Source organism: Sus scrofa, chromosome 18 (genome assembly GCF_000003025.6).
Source record: "Sus scrofa isolate TJ Tabasco breed Duroc chromosome 18, Sscrofa11.1, whole genome shotgun sequence".
Lineage (NCBI taxonomy): Eukaryota > Metazoa > Chordata > Mammalia > Artiodactyla > Suidae > Sus > Sus scrofa.
In genome coordinates, this window is record NC_010460.4 from 46,292,568 (window position 1) to 46,300,850 (window position 8,283).

Below are 8,283 nucleotides of genomic sequence, written 5' to 3' on the forward strand. Positions count from 1 at the left end.
CAGGATGTAAGAAAGTGTCACCATAGAAACCTGAATCTTGCCGGGAACAGTTTGCCTGGGGCGGGTTTTGAGTTTTTGGCACTCGACAGTCAGAGCTTGTGGATGAGAAGGTGTTTCTGTCTCATGAGGGTCATGCTTACTGAAAAGAGTTACAGCAGGACTGGGCTTTGACAAGGGGGAAAGCATTTCCTGAAGCTCCATGTCGATATATTAAAAGTGAGACTCCAATTTGTTGAGGGAGAAAAACCTCAGCAATTATTATTTTATTTAATTTAAAAATGCATATTTTTTGGGGGGGGGGGGAGGCATCCCAGGATGGGAGTAATAGAACCTCTTAATGAACTGAGCTTTGGGAATATCCGAAATGACAAATTGCTTCCATCATGAGATTAAATTCTTTTTCAGTATCTCTTCTAGTACAGGGACTTTCAGAAGAAGGTGTTCCATCTGCCCAAGCTGGGCTTATTTAATTATTAACAATAGGTGGTGCCTTCAGAAACTTTTGCTTCCAGTACGCAGAATTTAAACTTTTATCCTTGGGATAAATCTACTTTCCTTAAGCTGCTTCTGTCAGTTGTAGCACAGTCTGCCACTAAGTAGGATGGATGGTAACGACTCAAGCGGAGGGGAGCATCTTCTTTAGTATAAGAATGTATAAGATTGACTAGAAATGGTACATGAGACTTGAATGCTGATTTTTTAAAGGAGATAGACACTAACTCGTATTTTTTATTTAAAAATTAAGGAGAAAGGAAGTTCTTTACTTTTAGACAAAAGTGTGTTGGGATCTCTGGGGACAAGTTAAGAAAGGGTTTTCTTTAATTGGATCAGAAATTTAGCGGCTGAGAACAGAGGGAGTGCCATTCATTTAGGAAAAACAGAGACATCTGCTGGTGGATTGGCAGATTTACTTTCCCAGATGCTCCAAAGGCCCCTGAAGGGGTGATATTTGCAAGATGGGGACAAATCTGTCACAGTTTATGTTGTCTGTTTTTAAAGAGCTATTGTATAATCACGGAGTAAGAATGTTCAATAAAAGGGAAGAAAACTTACACATACAGTTTACCGCGCTATGTCGCTTTGTTAAAACTCTCTCTTGACCATTCTCAGATTAGAGCGCCAGAAGTCTTTCAGAAAAGGTGTGTTTTTGTTTTTTCTGTTTTCGGACGCCTTTTAATCTGCAGCCTGCAATGAAAGGCCCCGAAGGGAGCAGTGTTAGGAGATGCGACCCTGACTTCTGGTCCGGCCAGCAGACATCCTGATGTGCGCGGCTTTGGGCGTGGGTGGTGTCTGGCTGGCATCTGAAATCTCAGTGTGTTGCGTTCCACAGGGACCAAGCAGTACTCACTTCTAGGACTGTCATGGGGATGAAATGAGGTCTTGGGATGCAAAGATGGTCAGGAAAGGCCCCCAGGGCTCTCCTAGGCACAGCTGCCATCTTTAAGCTGGCCTCCAAGCTCAGAGATAAACTGCTCTCCATCTACCCCCTTTTTTTTTTCTGCTGTTCTAAAGTATAGTTGACTTACAATGTCGGGCCAATTTCTGCTGTAGAACAAAGTTACTCAGTCATACACACATATTCGTTTTTTGTATTATTTTCCATCATGGTCCCAAAAGAATGGATATGGTTCCCTATGCTATATAGCAGGACTTCATTGCTTACCCATTCCAAATGTAACAGTTTGCATCTACTAACCCCAGATTCCCAGTCCCTCCCACTCCCTTCTTCCTCCCCCTTGGCAACCACACGTCTGTTCTCTATGTCTGTGAGTCTGATTCTGTTTTATACATAGGTTCACTTATGTCACTATTTTTTTAAATTTTTAACTTTTTAAAATGGCTGTACCAGCAACATAGGGAAGTTCCCGGGCCGGGGTTTGAATCTGACCTACACCACAGCTGCAGCCGTGCTGGATCCTTTAACCCACTGTGCTGGGCTGGGGATCGACCCCTCACCTCCTCAGCGACCTACTGTCGTCTGATTCTTAACCCACTGCACCACAGCGGGAACTCCTGTGAATATTCTAGATTCCACATGTAAGTGACACTGTATGGTGTTTGTCTTTCTCTTTCTGTCTTACGTCACTGCTACTCTTAACTCCCGGCACAAACACAGTGTAAGCTCAGAGCCAACTAACTGTAAACAGAATCCGTCACCTCCAACTACCTCTGCTCTCACATGGCTCTGGACCCATTCAGAGCAGTCATTCCTGATAAGAAGCTGAGACATCTCTTTGCTGCCAGAGCCTGTCCATGTCACTAAGAGTATAACAAGCTCAGGAATCAGGACCCTGGCTTTTTCCTCTTTAGAATGGGGACAGTGGCCTCCCCTGCCAGGACTGCTGCGACCTGCAACAAGATGAGCTCTCAGGTTCTTAGCCCTGGGCCTCGCCAACAAGAGGACTCAGCATGGTTTTTTTTTTTAATAACACGGTCTCACCCATACATCTCCTTTTCTCCATTTCTACTGCCTCCAGGCCTGGATTAATTCAGCCGGGCATACGGATCTCCAGGCATTCAAGCTGCTGCCCCGTTTGGATCTTCTTACAGGGTGTGGCCATGCTAATGTCCTGTATGCTTAGTTCTAGCTGGGCTGTTTCCTACTCAAGAAAATTGACTCAGAGTTCTCCTGCGGCCCAGCGGATTAAGGATCCAGCATTGTCACTGCAGTGGTTTGGGTTGCTACTGTGGCACCGGTTCAAGCCCTGGCCTGGAAACTTCTGCAGGCCTCAGGTGTGACCAAAAAAGAAAGAAAGAAAATAGTCTGGCTTCTTAAATAATCAGCCAGATGTTCTTGCCTGGATGTAAGTCCTTTATGACCTGACTCCACCTGCTATTCTCCACTTGCTTCTCACTAACCCCTGACACACAGACTCCATCTCAAGCAGGAAGCCCCACTGAGCATCCCCTCTTTTTTTTTTTTTGCTTTTCTGGGGCCGCCCCCACAGCATATGGAGGTTCCCAAGCTAGGGGTCTAATCGGAGCTACAGCTGCCGGCCTACGCCAGAGCCACAGCAACGCCTGATCCTTAACCCACTGAGCAAGGCCAGGGATCGAACCCGCAACCTCATGGTTCCTAGTTGGATTCGTTAGCCACTGAGCCACGATGGGAACTCTGAGCATCCCCTCTTTATTCCTGTCCCTATGCCTTCATTTACGCCATTTCCCTTATCCCTAATGCCTCCCTCTCTCACCTCTCACTCTTTTAAGATGCAGCTCAAATCTCACCTCTACCACAAGCGTTCCTCCAGTGCTGCAGCCTATAATGATTTTTCCAAAGGGCTAACTCCTGTTGCCCTAACAATCCCAAATTCCTATTGCACTAAGAAATCCTATCTAGTAGCCGTAAGTCAGAATGTACTTGTTCTCAAAATTTTACAACGAGTTCTGTGAAACAAGGGCCTGTGTTCATTCACCTCTCTGGGCCTCTTTTTCCTCTTCTGCAAAATGATAGTTCTGTCTCACAGGATTGTTGTCATAATTAACTTCGTATGTAAAACAAAGGCCCAGGACCTAGAAAGGGTTCAGAAAGTGTTAGCTATTAGTACTGTCCTGGGCATATAAAGAAGGGATCCGCGCAGCGTGTTTGATTTTCAGCCTGTTTCACCAAGAAGCCATCAGGTGCTGGACTCGGACCCTTCAAGGCCATCTGACCCAGCGTCGTGTACTGACATCGTGTATACTGACAAGTATTTACTGCAGCCTGCCATGCTCCCGGTACAAACTGTCCTGTCAGGGCTGGTATTAGCTTTATCTTTACTTATGCGGCCGGCTAGCCATTCACACCGAGGATGAACCGTGTAAGTCCAACGTATGCATCAAAGAGGATCTGAGTTCAAGTTCAAGTCGTGGCTCCATCCACGTGGTCCAGCACAAAAAATTTACCACATCTGACCTTTAGTTCCTCTACTCTAAAATTAACTCTAGGAGTTCCCGTCATGGCGCAGTGGTTAACGAATCCGACTAGGAACCATGAGGTTGTGGGTTCGATCCCTGGCCTTGCTCAGTGGGTTAACGATCTGGCATTGCCATAAGCTGTGGTGTAGGCTGCAGACGTAGCTCGGATCCCTCGTTGCTGTGGCTCTGGCATAGGCCGGCAGCTACAGTTCCAAATTACACCCCTGGCCTGGGAACCTCCATATGCTGCGGGAGCGGCCCTGGAAAAGGCAAAAAAAAAAAAAAAAAAAAAAAAAAATTAATTCTAAAGTCTATTTCTCTATTTTACTAGCTGTCAAAAGAACCAGCTATGGTTTAAGCCACATATTAGTCAAGCCAACAGTGGCCCTCTCTCTGCTCTTGCTCATGTCAGCCCTCGATATGTGATCTCCTTGTCCTGACCTGACACTCCGCTTGTTCTGTGACTGCCAGTTACTCCACCTGCTACTATTTAAGAAAGGGCCTCCCAGGAACTCCCTGACCTCATTCATATCACTATCTTATTATCTTTTTTTTTTTTTTTGTAGATGAATAGAGGAAATCTGATCATGCTCCAGAAATGTTATGGGAGATGAAGGGATGCGTGTGCCTTTAGCCATTTGTCATCTCCCTCTCCCATCCCATTTTCCTGTCTTTCCTTAATTAAATTACATACACACACACTTTCAGTTCATTTATATGTTCCTTATCAGAAAGCCCTAAGATATATTTTTTAAAAAAACAACCAGGGTCCAGGACCCTCCTGGTTCCTTATCCTTGCTTAATACATGCTTGCCCACAGGTGGAAATTGCCCTAAATGCCGTCGTGGAAATTGTGCTTCTTTCTTCAGTGATTTCCAGGTGTGAGTGGGCTGTGAACTCAACCATCGCCCTCTCTCCCTTGCCTATCAGAGTCTGAATTTCTGGAGAGAGAGGGCTCAGGAACCTGTATATTTGACAAACACCCAGGTGATTCCTCTGCCCACTAAAGTTGGAGGCCCACGGAGGCCAGCCCACCTGTGTCAAGTTCGCATCAACTACAGCTGCACCTAAGCTAGATGGGGTGGTGGGGTGGTGGGGTGATGAGGTGGTGGGGGAAAGCCTTTTTGCTATTGGTTCAGAACCACAGCTTCACTGAAAGGGGCAAGAGATGCCATTCAGTTCTGGCTTTTTGGGTGGCCTGAATGACCCATGCTGCCTTGTTAGATGCCAACTCCCTGTGACCCAGTCCTGAAGCATGGTGTCCCCAAGCACTCCCTCAGGGCTCTTACTCACCAGCGGCTTTTCCTTGGATTCTTCTTTCTATTCCATGATGTGTGGCTTCCCTGATGAGGTTGCATTTCCTTTGGTTGTGAATTCTGCACACCTGGGCATGGTCTCATTGCTTGGATTGCTCAGGCATAGGCTGCTATATTCTGGGAAGCAGTATATTCTAGAGCAGATTCCAGATTTTGGACTATGACTCAGCATAAAATCCATTTTATGCTGAAGCTCAGGGTCAATACAAACACACTCATCTAAATATGCCCAGTGAACAAACAAATACATCTATCATATCTTTGCTCTTTGAGTTCATCAAAAAGATAACTTTAAGGTGCAAAATCCAGGCAGGTCTAGAACCTCTGTCAAAAACTCCCACGGAAGCTGCAGTTCTGCCCTTCATTATTTGCAAATGACTTCAGGGTCCACAGTCTCCCTAAGTTCTCCATAGAACACAGATGACGCCTTCAAGGAAGCACTCCACGCCGCTAGTGATGCCAGGTGACACTGGGGTCGGCGTCTCTGGGCCAGGTGTGAAATTATTTTGAAAGTATGCCACTCCCCCAGCGCGCCTTCGGAATATCTGGGGGCAGGATGGGGGTTCTCAGCCTTGGGAAAAAGAGGTTGCAAAGCTTCTCAAATGATTTTCACCCTCCCCACCTGACCTGGGGGTGGGACATAAAGCCTCTGAAAATCACTGCAGTCGGGAGCCACCTTAGTATTTTCAAAGTGGAGACAAAGCTAAGAATCTTTCCACTGTTAACAACAAAGCACTTGCAGTGCATCCTGCAGCCAACAATGTATGGTCACATGGTGGCTGAAAAACTGGTTCCACTTGACCGGGCTATACCCTCCCCGTGGGCCTGCCAAAGCTGCCTCCCAGCCACGGGGCTCCCTTCCCGTCCTGCCATCCCCTTGCCCATTTGTGCTTCCTCCTTTCTTTTTGAATGATTTTTAAAATTAATTTTTTTTATTTTTGCTTTTTAGGGCGGTACCCAAGGCATATGGAAGTTCCCAGGCTAGGGGGCGAATCAGAGCTGTAGCTGCTGGCCTAGACCACAGCCACAGCAATGCCAGATCCGAGCCATGTTGCACCACAGCTCACGTAGTGCTGGACCACTGATCCACCGAGCGAGGCCAGGGATCGAACCTGCGTCCTCATGGATACTGGTCAGATTTGTTTCCACGGCGACACAGCAGGAACGCCCTCTTTCTGAATGGTTTCCACCTGCCCAGATTTCTCCCCTTGAACCTCACTGAAGCTTCTGGTCTGTGCTGAATAACTCCCTGCCCATGTGATTGACAGCAGGCATATGCATCTTAACTCCAAATGGATGGACAGAAGGTCTAGGTCTTGCTCTTTTTTTTGGATTTACCCCCCGGCCCTAGAAATAGCAAATGCTAAATGAGAATTTCCCCCCATAAGCCTGACACTGAGGTTGGCACCCTTGCCTTCTGCTTACCTTCTCACTGGTGCCCAAAGGTGATGTGGCAAAATGGTCATCACAGATTTGGGTGCTGGGGCTGGTTCAAGTCTCAGCTGTACATACATGGACACAGAAAATTCTTTAAAAATAGTAACGGTTGGAGTTCCCGTCATGGTGCCCCCGTAAGGAATCCGACTAGGAACCATCGGGTTCGATCCCTGGCCTTGCTCAGTGGGTTAAGGATCTGGCATTGCTGTGAGCTGTGGTGTAGGTCACAAACGTGGCTTGGATCTGGTGTGGCTGTGGCTGTGGCATAGGCAGGCAGCTGTGGCTCTGATTGGACCCTTAGCTTGGGAACCTCCATATGCCGTGGGTACGGCCCTAAAAAAATCAAACCCGCAACCTCATGGTTCATCGTCAGATTCCTTAACCACTGCGCCACGAAGGGAACTCCGGCACATTTCTTCTAAGAATTCACAAAAAGGTTAACTGACCGAGGTCCTTAAAATTCTGTCCCACCCTCTCCTACTTTACCCCAAGGCCAGAAGCATGGGAAGTTAAGGCTGTCCCACCTCTGTCGCAGTGTTTGGTGGCTCCTACAAGGTCAGCATCTGTTGGGGGCAGCGTACCTTGTGCCCCCCCCCAAGACTTCTCTTTGTTTCACACCCTCAAGAATTCTTCCATTTCTTTTTTACCCTCAGATACTCTCAGCTTGGTTCCTTCCCATATTTGTTCTCTAACTCAATCCCTCATATATGCCTCAGATGACACTAACGAGCTTCTTAAAAAACTGGAAATTCTTGATTGAAGCAACAAGCTTCTACCCCAAGGTACCTATCTTCCAGCTGGTTGCTCTTGCCACGAAGAGATAGCTCTTTAAGCGGTGATTCATTTCAGCTCATGTTGCCTGAGTCGGTGTAACTTTGTTAGAATTCTTTGTGAGTCATATCACTTCTCTGCCTTAATTAAATAACTTTTTCTGTTAAAGTGGCTATAAGATGATTTACTTGCTTTATACTTAAGTCATGGGAAATCAATAGAGGGTTGAATTTCCAGGGGTTAGTGGTTGATGCAAATCAACTGTCAACACTTGTTAGGCAACTGATTTTCCTGAGATCTTTTGGTGGTGGTGGCTCTACCGAATCTGCCGCCTTTCCAGAATCTTGGTCAAGAGCAACCTGTAATGGAGGACAGAGAAACGTGGAAGAAGAGGGTGTCAGGGCCTCATCACATTAAGACACTTACTAGGCCCCAGACCCTGCGCTACGCACTTGCTTTGGTTCTTAGCCTCACTCCATGAGAACTGGTCCCTATCTTTCAGATGAGGAAAGTAACTTGCCGTCGAAGTTAATTAGTGCCAGTGCATCCACCTGGACCACTTCTTTTTTTTTTTTTTTTTTTTTTTTTTTTTTTTTGTCTTTTTGCTATTTCTTGGGCCACTCCCACGGCATATGGAGGTTCCCAGGCTAGGGGTCGAATCGGAGCTGCAGCCACCAGCCTACGCCAGGGCCATAGCAACGCGGGATCCGAGCCGCGTTTGCAACCTACACCACAGCTCACGGCAACGCCGGGTCGTTAACCCACTGAGCAAGGGCAGGGACCAAACCCGCAACCTCATGGTTCCTAGTCGGATTCGTTAACCACTGCGCCACGACGGGAACTCCCTGGACCACTTCTTAAC

The 8,283-nt window shown here is 47.0% G+C and overlaps 1 long non-coding RNA gene across 1 annotated transcript; it reads right to left on the reverse strand.

Moving 5' to 3' along the window:
• On the reverse strand, positions 307 to 7,950 carry LOC110257554. The gene is made up of 4 exons (XR_002340331.1): positions 7,175 to 7,950; positions 6,639 to 6,715; positions 5,191 to 5,347; positions 307 to 1,185 (listed from the first exon to the last, which is right to left on the reverse strand). It is a non-coding gene; the product is annotated as an uncharacterized LOC110257554 (long non-coding RNA).